At 48.4% G+C, this 17,785-nt stretch overlaps 1 protein-coding gene across 1 annotated transcript in view; it reads left to right on the forward strand.

Moving 5' to 3' along the window:
- The window catches only part of LOC138297042 (uncharacterized), a 337,626-nt gene that overhangs the window by 18,780 nt on the left and 301,061 nt on the right, over positions 1–17,785 (forward strand). The window lies entirely within an intron of this gene.

The following is a 17,785-nucleotide window of genomic DNA, read 5'->3' on the forward strand; positions in this document are numbered from 1 at the left end:
TCTGCTTTACTTAGTGTAACCAGGGACTCTCTAGGCAACTGACACAGTTTAGATAATCCTTTATGAGGAGCTGAACAAGATTGGCATGCAGGTTAGTCGAGACAAATCCATAACAGCACAGGAGCAAGGTTAAAATAATGGTCAAGAAAGGAAAGACCCACTTCTTCATGACCGAGGAAATACGAATTGCAAGGAGTAAGGAAGAGGAGGCCGTGGCAGAAGCTTTCATACAAACCCACCAAAGGGTTAAGCACAGGAAAGACGGTCGGCCAAACCGACACACGCACTTACAGCGCGAAGTGCTCCTCAACCCAGTCCCTGCCGCTGTCAATTGAGGATTGCCTGGCCCTGCCCCACCCTAGTCTTGGGTCGGCTAAAATGATAATAAAGTAAAATGATAATCAAGTTGCTTTATTATCATTTTATTTTTCATCTGCTGCCGCAGTGGGGCGACGCCCCTGCACCGTTACGGAGGAGCCGCAGCTGGAAGACATATGAATTTACACCCAGGAGGACTGACAACTCCACAGACTCTAGTGCGGAGACATCGAGACACAATGGCTCCAGCATGGGGCACTGACGCAGGGATGGGACAAGCATGGAAGCTCTGACACTGAGTTCCTGGCAGTAGAGCACCAATGCTGACACAGGAAAACTGGCACAGGGGACACAGACAATGGGGCACCAGCATTTACACTTGAGTAAAGATAGAGGAACACTGCCACAGGGATCCTGACACTGGGACACCTACATAAGAGCGCAGATATGCATACATTTACTAAGGAACGTAGAGATAGCAATGCTGAAAAAATTATAGACCTTAGGGAGGCTATCACTGTCAGTGGGACAAAGTTACAGGCAAAAGAAGACACTGGGATAGTTATGCTTACTTGTGAGCACACTGACATCGGAATGGTAAAACTAGCTCACACAGACAATGAGTTGGGGATATTGGCACTGGGACACTGAAACTGACAAAGGCACATGTCAATATTTATATTTGGACACACTCCCTCAACAACCCATTTGCCACTATTTCCCCAGATGTGCCTTGAGGAAGATTTCACCATTCCATTTATAACCTCACTTATTTATATTTAGTTTTCATCAATTAGTAAAGGTAAAAATAATACTAATACTTTAAGAAATACCACAAAATATGTTGCGTTTTTTAAAATCTTTATTGTACCTTTTTTTTTTTTTTTTTTACAAATATTGTGACCAGGGGACCCCCAACTCTAACCACTCCTAAGACCCTTTTAATGCGATAGTTGATCTTGAGGCCAGGCCCACCGTAACATCAACCTTTGCTTAGGACCTTGCTCTGTCTTACCACATTTTATGATTTAGCAAAGTGACTTGGCTACTTTTAAAGTAGGATAAACAGCACATGCATCCAACTCATGAAGAGACCTTATAAATATCGCGGGCATCCTGGAGGAATTTTACACAATCCACTCTTGTAGGTCCTGCCCACAGCCCTCGCCGCATTCAAAACTGAACACAGTACTTAAATAAGAGTGACTACTAGCCAGTGGCATAACGATACTTGAGGGGCGCCCCCCTGTAATGTACCTGGAGGGCCCCCTCAGTGATTAAATTGAGACAGTGGTTTCCGGTCCAGGGCACTGGCCCATATTTTTCTACGTCAGGCAATTACTGCGAGCAAAAGACACATATGGGAAAGAACGAAGAAGAGAAAAACAAAAAATCGTCACAAAGGGAGAAAGCGGATAGCTGCAAGAGTGAGCTCAAGGGGGAGGGAGTGGCTGTAAATGGATTAAAGAGGCCAGAGATGGCTTCAGGACTACACTACCTCAGCATTCAGTGCTCGCACATTTAATTGCAGCAGCCGCATGTTTCAGTGGAGAGCTATGGGCACCGGCACCTTTTAATTTACAAATTAAACACTGCCCCCCCTTTCCCCTGGACCCAGTCAAGGGCCTGACGCCCGTGCACAGTGTATTGTGCTGAGGGGTTCCCGTGGAGCTCTGCTCATCCCCCCCGATCCCATCCCCCGCACTGCAGAGGCTGCAGGGGCCTTTGTTAAGCCACTGATTCTGTCCTCTACCTATTCTTTGTCCGGAGAGCTTAATTGCTGTACATAGTGCAAGAGGTGCTTTGAAAAATCTTCAACAATCACAAAAAAATATATATTGGACTTGCATAAAAGCAAGCGAATCCCAATAACCACTAGATTAACAACTAAACTTGGGTTCCAGAGCAGTATGCTGCCAAGTGTAAAACGATTCAACGACTTGTTAGGAGCTTAAGCATTATATAAATGTAGCTGCAATACAATACAACATCAGCACACCCTACCGTTCACTTATTCTTCCTCTTTCCCAGTGCTAAATCCTGCGATTTAGGACATAATATCTCTCGTCACTCATGCACAACATCAAAAACTCTTCCAACATTAGTTCATAGCAATTGTGCCATGATTCCTATCAAACAGACCTCGGAGAGTAGCGTGTTACCCATCTGATAATGTACTTCAGCGCTCCACAGTTAGGTATGAAGTGCTATATAAACGCAAGGGTTTCACGCAGGAAATCAAGTAATGTGAACATGATCTTTGGTCCACCCTGCAAGGGAATTCCATCAGGAGTACTATAAGAGACACATGAATAATAAATAGCATTAGGGTCAGGGTTTTGTAAGAAGCAGAGCAGCCACCTCGCTGTGATTTTGAAATTCATACTCAAACAATACTGTATGCTTATATTGCTTCTCAGCAAACAGAGCATTTTAGGTCACAGACAAACTCACAAGCGTTTCTCAAGACCTGTGGTGTTTACATGCGAATAAAATCTGATAAACATTGAGCAGCAAATTCGAAATATTTCAGAACTGTTAATGACTGTTGGTGTAAAGGCATAGAGGTGTGATTTCTTAAGTCTGTGGTACAAAATGTTAACTATGCATTGGCAAAGCAAGTAGGTCTGGCCTTGGTAAGCTGGTACGACGATTAGGATTTAATTTTTTAATGTAAGCATATGCCCCAAAATAAAATAAAGAATAAAAAAATACAACATTCTACCCAACCTTGTTGTCAGTGATGACCTGAGGGTCATGGCATTAGAGCTGGGGGTCTGTGTGGGTCTGAGAGCGTCCAGCCATAAGTGCAGTGGACGATCTCAGACCCACACAGTGGGTCCCAGGATGAGGTTTTCTTTTTTTCTAAAGATCTCTTCTGTGTTTTCAGTGGTGAGCTTGAGACAGCTTGACTTTGTGAGGTAATGGGGTGTATTACATGGTGTGGTTCTGCAACCTCAGCATGTAGTAAACCTACCAACCCTTTTAGGACCCTTAGATTTCATTTGTCAAACTTTCAGCTGAACCCTGGGTAGCTGTGACTCTGAGCAGCAATGCTCACACAAAGAAAAAAGTGCAAAGCATTTAAATAGCACCCAAACAGTTGAAGAAGAAATCAACAAGGCACCAAAGAAATCTGACACCAATGTATAAATATAGACTATATTGTTATATATTTTAGACACCACATTGAAAAAGATGTACCGGAGGGTTTCGGAGATATAGGGGGTCATTCCTACCCTGGCGGTCATGGACCGCCAGGGTAGGTGACGGAGGAAGCACCGCCAACAGGCTGGCGGTGCTTCCGGGGGCATTCTGACCGCGGCGGTAAAGCCGCGGTCAGAAAAGGGAAGCCAGCGGTTTCCCGCCGGCTTCCTGCTGCCCCAGGGAATCCTCCACGGCGGCGCTGCAAGCAGCGCCGCCATGGGGATTCTGACCCCCTTCCCGCCAGCCTGGTTCGGGCGGTTTTCACCGCCAGAACCTGGCTGGCGGGAACGGGTGTCGTGGGGCCCCTGGGGGCCTCAGCAGTGCCCATGCCACTGGCATGGACAATGCAGGGGCCCCCTAACAGGGCCCCACATTAATTTTTAGTGTCTGCGTGGCAGACACTGAAAATCGCGACGGGTGCAACTGCACCCGTCGCACACCAGCAACTCCGCCGGCTCCATTCGGAGCCGGCTTCCTCGTTGCTGGTGCTTTCCCGCTGGGCGGGCGGGCGGCCTTTTAGGGGTCGCCCGCCCGCCCAGCGGGAAAGTCAGAATCACCGCGGCGGTCATTTGACCGCGCTGCGGTGTTCTGGCGGGGGAACTTTGGCGGGCGGCAGAGTTAGAATGACCCCCATAGAACCTACATTTTATAGTAAATCAGGCTAATTCATTCAACCACAAACAAGCATTGACATGTTCCACGAAGTTGATACACACATTTTCACCAAACGTTTAGGCTTGCTGTAATGCTGTCACTTAGAGTCACTTTAGGTGACCAACTGCAGAAGGGAGCCAGTCAGTGGGACCACCAAGGTCATCAGAAACAGTTATCTCAACAGGAGAAGCCGTCTTCAGTCAGTTCCAGGCACTATTATCATTTTCAGTGGATTCCTATGGAAGTGGTCCTGATTCAAGGGATGAAGAATGCTGAAGATACTCAAAGGATGCTGTGGGCGCAATGCAGACAATGGGTGTCTTGCTGAGACTACTCCTCGATCCACAAAGGGGGTGAGGTCGACGCCCCTGAAAATCCTTTAGGTGCTGGCAGAAATCCAGTTGCCACTGAACTTCTGGTTGCCCAGCATCGCAGTCACAAGCCAATCCTTAATGGATCGATAACTCCTCCTCTGGGGGTCCGAGCTCCATGACACCCACTCTCAGTGAACTCAGATGCAACTGTTGCATTCGGTCCTGGTCTCTGTTGCTGTACAGCGGTGGCTTGAAGACTTTGGGCTACCAACTTGCCCCAGCAGACTTCTCAGCTGATGTTACCCTGTGCTGTGAACTGGAGGCTGTCTCACTGACCCTTGAAGTCTTTTGGCTTTGGCTGGGCTCTTGAAACAGCTTCTCCTCGAGGAAGACACAGCACGCACAGTCCCTCTCTTTTTTATCCACTAGGTTCAGCAGGTGCAGTCCACGCCTCTCTTTGCTGGTTCCATGGTGCAGTAGGGCAGTCCTTCTTCAGTCCTTCTTCCAGTCAAGTTGGGATCTGAGTCAGGGATGCCAGGGGTGCCCTACTTGTGCTCAGAAAATGCCCTCAGGGAAGGATATGGTTGGTAGCCAGTGGGCTACCAGATTCTGTCCCACCTGATGACCACTTACTGTGATGAGTGGCATCTGGACATCCCAGGATGCACCATTCTGCCCACTCCCCATATGGAAGGACCCCTTTCCTGGCGTGTTGTGATCCCTAACCCAACACAGAGGTGTGGCAACCAAGAAGGCTACACTCCCCTGGAAAATCGGTTTGGCCATTGTTTTCCCCTCGCCTGCCAAAGAGATAGTCAGCCTGAACAATGGAGCAGCCTCTTTCCCGAGTGTTATCAATTTGCACTTCAAAAACTCATCTCCTTTGAAGCTCACGTTTTTGGGCTTCCTGCAAGAGGGAAGTGACACCTCCTTTCAGAGCAGGCCCCTATTGTATCCTTTCCTGGAAGTTGTTAGCACATCTCCTCAGGGGGGCAGAAAGCTGTCTTGGCTACAGGACCCCATTTGCAACCAGTATAGGCATAGGGTGACTGAACGTGATTGAAGGCAACAAAGTGGCAACTTTGCTAAAGTTGCACAATGCAAATTGTTACATTTATTGCAACCTGATAATCAAGTCTGCCCTAATGCAACAAGTTGTTTGATACCTTGGATGACCCACTTTGGTCACACCATTCCAGAGTTAGCAATGCTGAGAGGTCAGAGTGTAACTCTGCACTCTCCAATTGGGCGTCCAAGCTTTCCCATAGGAAAAACTGCAATTTACAGACTTTACTAGCAGAACATGTAGAATACATATTCTGCCCATGAGATATGCTGCATCCTGCCTTAGATCGCGTTAGGCCTGCCATAGGGGTGACTTACACATGTGTAGGAAGTTGGCTCTCTATATACTATCTCAAGGTGAGAGCTAGTGTGCACTGAGTCCAAGGGTCCCCTTACAGGTTGATAGTGGCAAAATTAGATCATACTAATGCTCTATTTTGAGGTAGTGTGGTCGAGCAGTAGGCTTATCAGAGGGTAGTGTTAAGCATTTGTTGTACACACACAGGCAATAAATGAGGGAAACACACTCAAAGACTTAACTCCAGGCCAAAACGTTTTATTTAGAAAAATATATTTTCTTTATTTATTTTAGAACCACAAGATTCAAGATTTGACGTAAGTACATAAAATGCAAGGTACTTCGCACAGGTAAGTATAGAACTTTGATTTAAAAAAGTAGTACACACAGTTTTGGTTAAGATGGCAATAAGCTATTTTTAAAGTGGGCACTGCAAAAATCAACAGTTCCTGGGGGAGGTAAGTTTGGTTAGGTTTCTCAGGTAAGTAAAGCACTTACACAGTCAGTCTCTTGGGCATAGGCAGCCCACTGTTGGGGGTTCAAGGCAACCCAAAAGCCACATCACCAGCAACACAGGGCCGGTCAGGTGCAGAGGTCAAAGGAGGGCCCAAAACACAAAGGTGCCTATGAAGAACAGGAGTGCTCCGGTCCTAGTCTGCTTACAGGTAAGTATCTGCGTCCTTGGGGAGCAGACCAGGGGTGTTTTGTAGAGCACTTGGGAGGGCGGGGGACACAAGCCCACAAAACGCACTCTCAGTGGCACATGGGCGGTCGGGTGCAGTAGGCAAAGTAGGCGTCGGGTTTGCTATAGAAAGCAATGGGGGGATCCGGGGGTCACTTAGGCGATGCAAGCAGGGCACATGGGGGCTTCTCGGGCCAGCCACCAACTGGGCTAGGATGAGGGATGCCTGCTGGTCACCCCTGCACTGGTAGGTGGTTCCTCTCAGTCCTGGGGGCTGCGGGTGCAGTGCTTGGTCCAGGCGTCGGGTTCCTTTGTTACCAGGCAGTCGCAGTCAGGGGGAGCCTCTGGATCCTCTCTGCAGGCATCGCTGTGGGGGCACAGGGGGGTCGACTCAGGGTGTCCACGTCGTTGGAGTCGCCTGGGAGTCCTCTCTACGGTGTTTGTTGTCCTGGACTCGAGCCCGGGCGTCGGGTGCAGAGTGTGAAGACTCACACTTCTGGTGGGAAGTGAGAGTCTCTTGAAAGTTGTTGCAAAGTTGCAAAGTTGTTGCAGTTTCTGAACAGTGTTGCTGTTCTTGGGAGTTTCTTTGTCCTTTAGGTGCAGGGCAGTCCTCTGAGTCCTCAGAGGTCGCAGGTTCCAGTTGGATGTGTTGCTGTGGAGATTCTTTGAGTCTGGAGACAGGCCTGCAGGGCTGGGGCCAAGTCAGTTGGTGTCTCCATCGTCTCTGTGGGGCTTTCAGGTCAGCAGTCATTCTTCTTTCATCAGGTTGCAGGAATCTGATTTCCTTGGTTCAGGGTCGCCCCTGAATATTAAATTTAGGGGTGTGCCTCCTCCCTGAGGGGAGGGGGGGCACATCCCTATTCCTATTGGGGGAATCCTCCAAAACCAAGATGGAGGATTTCTAAAGGCAAGGGTCACCTCAGCCCAGGGCACCTTAGGGGCTGTCTTGACTGGTAGGTGAGTCCTCCTTGTTTTTCTCATTATCTCCTCTGGACTTGCCACCAAAAGTGGGGGCTGTGTCCAGGGGCCGGGCATCTCCTCTAGCTGGAGTGCCCTGGGGCATTGTAACACAAAGCCTGAGCCTTTGAGGCTCACTGCTAGGTGTTACCGTTCCTGCAGGGAAAGGTGTGAAGCACCTCCACCCAGTGCTGGCTTTGTTTCTGGCTTCCGAGAGCACAAAGGATCTCATCCCAGGGGGTCAGAAACTCACCTTAGTGGCAGGCTGGCACAGACCAGTCAGACCTGCACTGAAGGATTGGGGTAAAATACAGAGGGCATCTATAAGATGCCCTCTGTGTGCATTTTTTTAATAAATCCAGCACTCCGGCATCAGTGTGGGTTTATTATTCTGAGAAGTTTGATACCAAACTTCCCAGTATTCAGTGTAGCCATTATGGAAGTGTGGAGTTCGTTTTTGACAAACTCCCAGACCATATACTTAATATGGCCACACTGCACTTACAATGTCTAAGAATGGGCTTAGACACTGTAGGGGAATAGTACTCATGCAGCTATACCCTCATCTGCGGTACAGTGCACCCTGCCTTAGGGCTGCAAGGCCTCCTAGAGGGGTGACTTACCTATGCCACAGGCAGAGTTTTGTGGGCATGGCACCCTTTTTCTCCCCACCAGCATACATAATCTGCAATGTCAGTGTGCATGTGTTAGGTGAGGGGGTCCCTTAGGGTGGCACAACACATGCTGCAGCCCTTAGAGACCTTCCCTGGTCACAGGGCCCTTGGTACCACTGGTACCTTTTACAAGGGCCTTATCTGTGTGCCAGGGGTGTGCCAATTGTGGAAACATTGGTACATTTTTAGTGAAAGAACACTGGTGCTGGGGCCTGGTTAGCAGAGTCCCAGCACACTTCTCAGTCAAGTCATCATCAATATCAGGCAAAATGTGGGGGTAACTGCAACATGGAGCCATTTTCCTACAACATGTATTAGGGGAATTCTGGCTTTGCCTTTGCTTTAAATGGCAAAGTCGTGCCAGCAGTTAAACTGCTCTTCCAGTGAGCAAATTGGAGGTTGGGAGTTTCATTTTATTTGTGTCTCACTCAGGGTGGCACAACTAGAGTGCTGCAAACTCTGGGGACCATCTAGCTTACATTCCCTAGGTACCATGGATAGCATTTACTAGGGACTTGCATGTAAGCTATCTCAATCAATTTGGTAGAGCCAATTCAAGAAATCAGTTTAAGGGTAAGGTCAAGGGCACCTTAGTCTTGTTAGCAGACCTTAGTGCACCTGAGAGTTGACAAACCAGCAGCATCAGTCCAAAAACTTGGGGGTGACCATACAAAAAGAGACATTTTCCCTATGGATTTCATCCAGGTGGTGACCTTGGTTATACAGGCGTGAATTTGTTAGTTGGGTTTTTACTTGGGGTTTTGTTCAAGAGGAACAGTATGAGTTATGTCTCATCAGCATATGAGAGGATGTTGATGTCGTAGGTGAGGATGATGTTGGCTAGTGGAGTCATATCTGTCGAAGAGGGTAGTGCTGAGGGATGAACCTTGAGGCACTCCACAGATGAGTTTACAGGCTTCCGAGATATACAGTGTTAAGCTGACAGTTTGACTTCTCTCTGTTAAAAATTTGCACATCCAGCAGAGAGTAGGTCCTTTAATGTCGATCTCATGTAGGCATCTGATGAGGGTGGGGTGTGATACTGTCTTGAAGAGCACCAAGAGGTCCAGAAGGATGAGGACATGGTCTCTCCTATGTCTAGGATCATGAGGATGTCATCTGTTGCAGCCAGCAGCAGCAGGAAGGGCAAGAGATGGTGGGCCTCCTGTGGCTGTACATAGGAGTGCTGAAACTACAAAGAGAATAGTCTGCCCAGGTTATAGATGATGGTTTGTCAACAATGATGTTGATGAAGGAGAAAAATGGGTGCAGGAGGTGTCCAGTGTCATGGGTGGGTCCTCTGACATGAGGCAGATGTTTCCTTTTCCAGGACGATGATTAAGTTGGAGTTGGTGCTGTCTTCAAAGTTATAGTTCATGTCTCCTAGGAGGATGAAGGTGCTGAAGTAGATGATGAGGGGCATGACGAAGTCCATGATGTCCCTGGCGAAGTTCATGCAGGGTCCCGGTGGTCTGTGTACGAGGGTTCCCCACAAGGTTAAGCTGACTGTGATTTGTAACTTGAAAATGGGGTGCTCCAAGTAGCTGGTTGCATTGTCCATGGTGTTGGTGGAGTTGATAGTGTCCTTGAATATAATTACGACTCTGCCACTGGGCTTGTGCTGTCTGCCTTGAATGGTGATCTTGTAGCTGGGGGGGGACATGGTTGGCAATGGCGATGTCCAATGCATAGTCTGGGATCAAACAAGTTTCTGTGAGGAAGAACAGGTTCAGTGCCTGATTGTGCAGCAGATCCCATATCCCCATGGTGTGTTTGCTGAGCAAATGAGGGTTGAGGAGCCTGTATGTGAGTGTGGAGGGGTGTGCAGGCAGAGATTAGTTGGTGTGCGTGTGAGCGGGTGTGGTGCTGAGTGCTTTTGTCAGAGGTGTAGTGAGTGTTGGGGGAAGGGACATGCAAGAGAACCTGCAGGAATGTAAATGAGGGCTTCTTCCTTGTTGAGTGCTGCAGTGCAGCAGCAGTGCAGGAAGTGGAGGCTAGGGTTCGAGGCCGTGAAGAGACATGGCAGGGTAGCTGCTGGTAGGTAGGGGACCAGGAGTGCTGTCTTTGGGTGCAGTTCAAGTGTGGATGTGTGCAGACAGACTTGCTTTTGACGCATCTGGACTGCGGCTGCCATTAAGTAGATCCTGGGAGTGGGGAGGAACACAGGGCGTGGTGGGCATAGGTGGGAGGAGGACTGGAAGCGGGAGAGTGGGAAATGGATGAGGAGCAGGAGGAAAAAGTGGAAGATAGCAAGTGGCGGGGCAAAGCAGAAAGAGCAGGAAACGGAAAGTGAAAGAAAATAGCAGAAAAAAAGGTGAAAAATAGTCAAAAACAATAGCAAGACAAACAAGGCGTAGAGAATGGGACAAAAGGAGATGACAATGAAATTACAAGGACATGGAGAGGGGCACAAAAACAGATGAAGATGGCAATGGAATGGCAAATCCGACAATGGCAGAATGAACAGTGACAAAAACAAATAGTGGGCAAAACAAACAACTAAGTGGCTGACCAGACCATGGCAGGACAAACACAAAACAAACACTGGCACAGACACAATGTGAGTGAAATGGCAAAAACAGACAAACCTGAGAGAGAGAGAGAGAGAGAGCGCGACAGGAAGGAGAGGAGCAAGGCCTAGCCTTGAGATGCAGGAGCCATATCCAAAAGCACCTTGCTTCGACAGAGGTCCAAGCACAGGTAAGTCCTAGGGTGGTGTGGACAGTCATCTGTTGAGTATATCGCATAAAGTGGTGGTGGTGGCAGCATACTACGTTTTGTCACTCTAGTCTGGCCAAACCTTTTTCATTGTGTCAGAGTACAATCTACTGACTCTTCTCAAGTAAAGTTAAAGTTATGCTGTTATGTGAAAACTGGAACCTTACACTGATGTCCTATACCTGTACATGTATGTGTGCAGTGTAGGAGGCTGATCTGGCTTATAGTGGGTACCAGATGGTACTTACACCTTGTCCCATGTCCAGTTATCCCTTATTAGTAGATTAGTAGTGTTCTAGCAGCTTAGGCTGATAGAGGTAGCTATAGCAGAGCAGCTTAGGCTGAACTAGGAGACATGCAAAGCTCCTACTATACCACTTATATCATATAGCACTATATCACAAGACATTTTTTTTTTTAACTTTATTTTAGTGACAATGTGCCAAAAATATCATAGAGGATTTACTCCCTTAGGAGGTAAGTAAAATATACAAAATATACACACAAACCAAAATCAGGTAAGTAAACAGTTAGAAAAGTAGTGCAAACACTGTAGAATACAATAGGATGCAATAGGCCTAGGGGCAACACAAACCATATACTCCAAAAGTGGAATGCGAACCACGAATGGACCCCAGACCTAGTGTAGTGTGTAGAGGGTCGCTGGGAGTGTAAGAAAACACTAAGGGTGTCCAAGATACCCCTCCCCAAGACCCTGAAAAGTAGGAGTAAAGTTACCCTACTACCCCAGAAACCCACTAAAGTTGTGATAGGAGATTCTGCAAAGGCAACAACTGACTGCAAAGCACTGAAGACGAATTCCTGGACCTGAGGACCTGTAAAGAAAGGGGACCAAGTCCAAGAGTCACGCAAGTTTCCGGGGGTGCAGAAGCCCACTAAACCCTGGATGAAGGTGCAAAAGGGCTGCCACCGGGTGGAAGAAGCTGAAGATTCTGCAACAACGGAAGATGCCAGGAACTTCTCTTTTGCACAGAAGATGTCCCACAGCATGCTGGAGGACGTAGGGTTGTTTTCACACAGAAAGACCACAAACAGGCCTTGGTAGCTGCAAGAGTTGCGGTTGAAGAAAATGGGTGCTGCCCGGGCCCAGGAAGGACCTACAAAGTCGGTGGTCAACTCAGCGAGTTGAGCAATCCAGGATGGAGTGCTGGGGACCTGGGCTATGCTGTGCACGAAGGATTCCTTGCAAAAGTGCACAGAAGCCCTAGTAGCTACAGTTCATGCAGTCCACATGATTACTGTCTGGCGTGGGGAGGCAAGGACTTAACTCTACCAAATTTGGACAGAAGGACCACTGGACTGTTGGGGTCACTTGGATCCAGCTCCTGTGTTCCAGAGACCAAGCTTGTCGAGATGAGAGGGGACCCAGAAGACAAGTGAAGCAGAAGTTTGGCGCCTGCGTTAGCAGGGGGAAGAGTCCGCCGACCCACGTGACCCACGTGAAATTTCTTCTTGGCTTCCAGTGCAGGGTGAAGGCAGACAGCCCTCACAGTATGCACCACCAGGAAACAGTCGAGAAAGCCGGCAGGATTAGGCGCTACAATGTTGCTGGTAGTCTTCTTGCTATTTTATTGTGGTTTTGCAGGCATCCTGGAGCAGTCATCGGTCGATCCTTGGCAGACGTCGAAGAGAGAGATGCAGAGGAACTCTGGTGAGCTCTTGCATTCATTATCTGAAGAGAAACCCACAGGAGAGACCCTAAATAGCCCTCAGAGGAGGATTGGCCACCCAACCAGGTAAGCACCTATCAGGAGGGGTCTCTGACGTCACCTGCTGGCACTGGCCACGCAGAGGCCTCCATTGTGCCCTCACACCTCTGCATTCAAGATGGCAGGGGTCTGGGACACACTGGAGGAGCTCTGGGCACCACCTCTGGGGTGGTGATGGACAGGGGAGTGGTCACTCCCCTTTCCTTTGTCCAGTTTCATGCCAGAGCAGGGGCTGGGGGATCCCTGAACAGGTATAGACTGGCCTATGCAAGGAGGGCCCCAACTGTGCACTTCAAAGCATTTCCAGAGGCTGGGGGAAGCTACTCCTCCCCAGCCCTTAACATCTATTTCCAAAGGGAGAGGGTGTAACACCCTCTCTCAGAGGAAATCCTATGTTCTGCCTTCCTGGGACTGGGCTGCCCAGACCCCAGGAGGGCAGAAGCCTGTCTGTGGGTTGGCAGCAGCAGTAGCTGGAGTGAAAACCCCAGAGAGCTAGTTTGGCAGTACCCGGGGTCCATGCTGGAGCCCCGGGGATGCATGGGAGTGGAACCCCCATACCAGATTTGGCATGGGGGGACAATTCCATGATCTTAGACATGTTACATGGCCATATTCGGAGTTACCATTGTGAAGCTACATATAGGTGTTGACCTATATGAAGTTCACGTGTGTAATGGTGTCCCTGCACTCACAAAGTCCGGGGAAATTGCCCTGAACAAGGTGGGGGCACCCTGGCTAATGCCAGGGTGCCCCCACACTTAGTAACTTTGCACCTAACCTTAACTAAGTGAGGGTTAGATATTTAGGTGACTCATAAATTACTTAAGTGCAGTGTAAAATGGCTGTGAAATAACGTGGACGTTATTTCACTCAGGCTGCAGTGGCAGTCCTGTGTAAGAATTGTCTGAGCTCCCTATGGGTGGCAAAATAAATTCTGCAGCCCATAGGAATCTCCTGGAACCCCAATACCCTGGGTACCTAGATACCATATACTAGGGAATTATAAGGGTGTTCCAGTGTGCCAATCAGAATTGGTGAAAATGGTCACTAGCCTGCAGTGACAATTTTAAAAGCAGAGAGAGCATGAACACTGAGGTTCTGGTTAGCAGAGCCTCAGTGGTACAGGTAGGCACCACACAGGGAACACATATAGGCCACAAACTATGAGCACTGGGGTCCTGGCTAGCAGGATTCCAGTGAGACAGGCAACAACAAACTGACACACAAGTGAAAATGGGGGTAACATGCCAGGCAAGATGTTACTTTCCTACATGCAGTGAATATGTAGCACATGTTCGGTAGTCAGACTCTGTAAGTCAGAGTACTGGGACTGTGGTATACATTTTTGATGCTCTTGGTTTAGCAATGCACAAGATGGAGTGCAAGGTTAGATTCCCAGACATTGGAAGTGTATTCCCTGTATTCCTATGACTGTAGAGTGGAGTCCCGTACACTGAAGTGAGGAAACTGAGACAGGGCTACCTCTAGAATTTCCATGAGGTCCTTTTTAATGAAGGACTGATGATTAGTTCTTTCTCAGCACTGCGAACAGGTAGATGATAGGGGTCAAGGCTAGGACCGCATTCTGTTGTTCAGAGTGAGGAAGTTCCAGGCAGGGCCTGCCCTTTTGTCTGTCTCTGATTGGCGCTTCAGGGACGCAGGAATGTACAGAGAGCTCACACTTCACTGTGCCCGTTTGGGATACCCTGCTTGAGTCAATCCCATTGCTACCTGCTGTTAGAATCATCACTTCATACAAAGCATGTGTTTAGGGAGCAGTTTGCAAATTACATTTGTAATGGAATCAACTTAAGCCAGTTCTGAAGCCAGACGCAGTGGATCCAAACCCCTTTTGGGAAATGGATAGTAGCCACTCAGGATGGCAGCTACTGCGAAGACTGGGTATTGCTGTGTAAGCCCGTCCCACTAATTACCTCTGCGACTATTGTCCTGAGTGAGGCTGCCGGTACAACCTACACCTGAGAAGGGCCACTCCCACTGCAGCACCCAGACTGCTGCAGAAAACATCCAGTAATAATGTGGGGCCTAACCAGCACAATTGACTAAGGACTGAATGTGTGCAGATGAGTCTGCTGTGCTCCTTACGAAATTTTGCCAAGAAGGGATAAATAGATATTGTACTGAAGTTGCACAATTCACATGCTAGAGAAATAAAGGTGTCTGCTACTGTGCCAAATTCTTGCCTGTAACCGAACGTGTGATGAGAGCTTTAGCTAAAGGGTCTCAAGCATAGCCGTAAGAAAAGGGGGATATTGGAAAGATGCCAGGAAGTAGGGGGGTGTAGCGACTCCTTGTTTATCACAACATACTTTCAACCTGACATGTCTCTTCTATTATGTAGTATTTAGTTCTGCTGTGTGATGTACTTTATTTTTTCTTAAAAGTTAAGCATTTGGCTGGATATTACGTTATTATATCAGTCCGCTGACTTAGGTTCTGAGCTCTTGTCCCCCAAACTGTCTCCCTAAGAAGACTGTGACTGCTTGCACTAGTTACCCTGAGGGTCAAGTGCAGAAAAGGTTGTACTTTGCCTATTTTACAGAACCACAGTAGGACACACCCCAGGACACCAGTGACAAACAACCTCAATCACCCTGGTTAGGGGTCAGTATCTCCTGTCTGGCCTCTGGCCTTCCCCATATCCACAGGGCCTGACAGTTGGCCCAAGCGGTCTGAGGTCTGCAGGTTCTAATTTCAAATGTCTTAAACAGAACAATATGCTCAGCTTAAGCACACAACAGCCTGCACAATATAATATAAGACCTAAGCCTTGTAGCAATATATCTTGACACCAGTTCCTTAGATCAGATGAGGGATATCTGTTTGGAGAGAGGGTGGAGGGCTTCCATAAACCAAGACAGGAAATTCCTTTTCGGTGTTATTAAGAAACAGTTAGAGAAACTGGACAGTAGGGAAGAAATTCTGATTGACTCTGGGGAGTGTAACTCGTTAGGAAACCAGGAAGGGAGTGCTGTGGTGTCAGGCTGTCTTAGACCTTTGGAGCAGGTTTTCCCTAGACACATCTGAGTGTGTCCTCATATTTGCTTTCCATGGATTCACTGAGGCATTCCCCAGCCCGAGTTTTAAGTGCACCACTTTCACCAACTCGTCTTCGTGCGTTAAGTCTGACTGAGATCCTGAATCTGCACTTGGTATTCCAGAAAGCTAATCCTGAGGAAGAGGAGAAGGGCAGGAAGTTTGATAGGAAGAGGGAGACTGCAACACCTTGTTCGCTTCAGAAGCATCATATTCCTCTCTCTCTGGATCAAGGAAGCTGGACCGACGGCCTGTACATTCTCAGAATCTGCTCTGATCTCCTCACTACCTTTCTGTGGGCTGAGCATATCTGGGATGTCCCTGGTCTCTACCTGATTTACAGCTTGTGCTCCTCTCAGCACAGCTGATGGGGTCCAAGCCTTGTAGGCTTCTGGTCCGGGTACGAATCCAGGGACAATTAGACCTCTGCCTAAAAAACATCCAGTACCTTGCTTCTCTCTCATCCTAATACATTGACCCTGGCTGGCTTGCCATTGATTTCTATCTCAACTGGGGCCATCGGGTACTTCATGATATCCCCCCTGGCTACCAGGTCTGTGCCAGTGGCACCAGGGAGGCTCTTCCCAGGTGTGAGATGCTTTCTTTCACACTGTGTCTATCTGCATCTTTATTTCTCAGGGCAAACAATCTTCCTCCCATTGATACTGGCCTCCAGCACAAATCCCATGGTGTTTGGATGAATATTCTTAAAGGCATGTTGTGGCGTGTAGGTACTCCTCAGACTCGGTGTGATGCAAATAAGGTCCACCTCCCGACACCACCAAGTCACCGATAAAAACCACGGTGTATTGGAGTCATCAGGTGAGGGAAGGAAGGGGAAAGGAACAGCAGGGACGGGATAACTGTAAAGAAAAAATACACAGTGTTAAATATCACATTGCCTATCTACTCTCATAAAGTCTCACTAAAATACCCACGACCGTCCCTGCCCATAACATATGCGGGCAGAACAAGTCCAACGCCTGTCTATTCTCCACCTAAATCATCGATGGATGCCCAGGCCGACTACGAACACCCCTAGTCACTTAAGGGTTTTTTCAAAACCCGATGTTTATGCAAATTAACCCTGTATCTAGGTTGCAACAAAAAAAAAAGAAAAAAAAAAATATAATAAGGAAAAGAACTTGTCCCGCACTTCTTCCTTTGATTCAATTAAAACCTAGAACCTCTAAGTAATGTCACGAACTTGAAGAAGACACCCCTTCCTAATTCATAGAATAAGATAAACGGACAAATGTTCCCGGCTGTTTGACTTCTGCGAACAGTACGTCTTGATCCTGAGTTGTCACGAAGAAAACAAAAGGTTCTGTCCTGAACTACCACCATTCATGTTTCACGAGGATCTCTAATTTTTGTGCACCATCTCTGAAGTACACTAAATGTCTGATCACTAGATCCAAAACCATACTGGAAGGCGAAAGCCTCCGCCAAGAAACCGGCTCGCCTCTTACCACCGGTTCCAAATCTCGAAGGGAGGCAGCTCGTATCTCCTGCTGCCTTAAAATGCTGATCTCCGTGAGGGTTCCGGATGCCTTCAGTTCGTCGTTGTGGACGTGGTGACTTCCCCCATGGGAACGTCGTCCACCCTGCCCTCGTGTGCCTCCGACGGGGAATTAGGAAAGAATAACGCGCAACCGCTTCCGGGAAGTGCCGGAGTTATGCGGTCTTCCCGCGCGAAGCGTCATGGGATATGTAGTCCCTAAGGACTACAAAATCCCGATCGGCCAGGTAGGCGCCTGTTACCCCCTGACAGTACGCCCCCCTCCAACGCGCCTCCTAGGGCCAGGTTTAGTGGGATGGCGAGCATGAAACCGTTGCACCGCCCTAGGGGCATGGATATTGCCCTCCGGCTCCCATGAATCCTCCTCGGCAGTGTACACTTTCCATGAAACCAAGTACCATAACTTACCCCCTCTCCGCTTGGAATCTAACACACTGCGCACCTCATACTCCAGCTGCCCATCTCTAACCACCGGAGGTGCCGCCCGTTGGGCCGTTGAAAGAGCTGGTTTCAAAAGGCTGCAGTGAAACACCGGATGGATCCTTAAGGAAGCAGGTAAGTTAAGACGGTAAGCCACAGGGTTTACCTG

This window comes from Pleurodeles waltl, chromosome 5 (assembly GCF_031143425.1).
Source record: "Pleurodeles waltl isolate 20211129_DDA chromosome 5, aPleWal1.hap1.20221129, whole genome shotgun sequence".
Taxonomy (NCBI): domain Eukaryota; kingdom Metazoa; phylum Chordata; class Amphibia; order Caudata; family Salamandridae; genus Pleurodeles; species Pleurodeles waltl.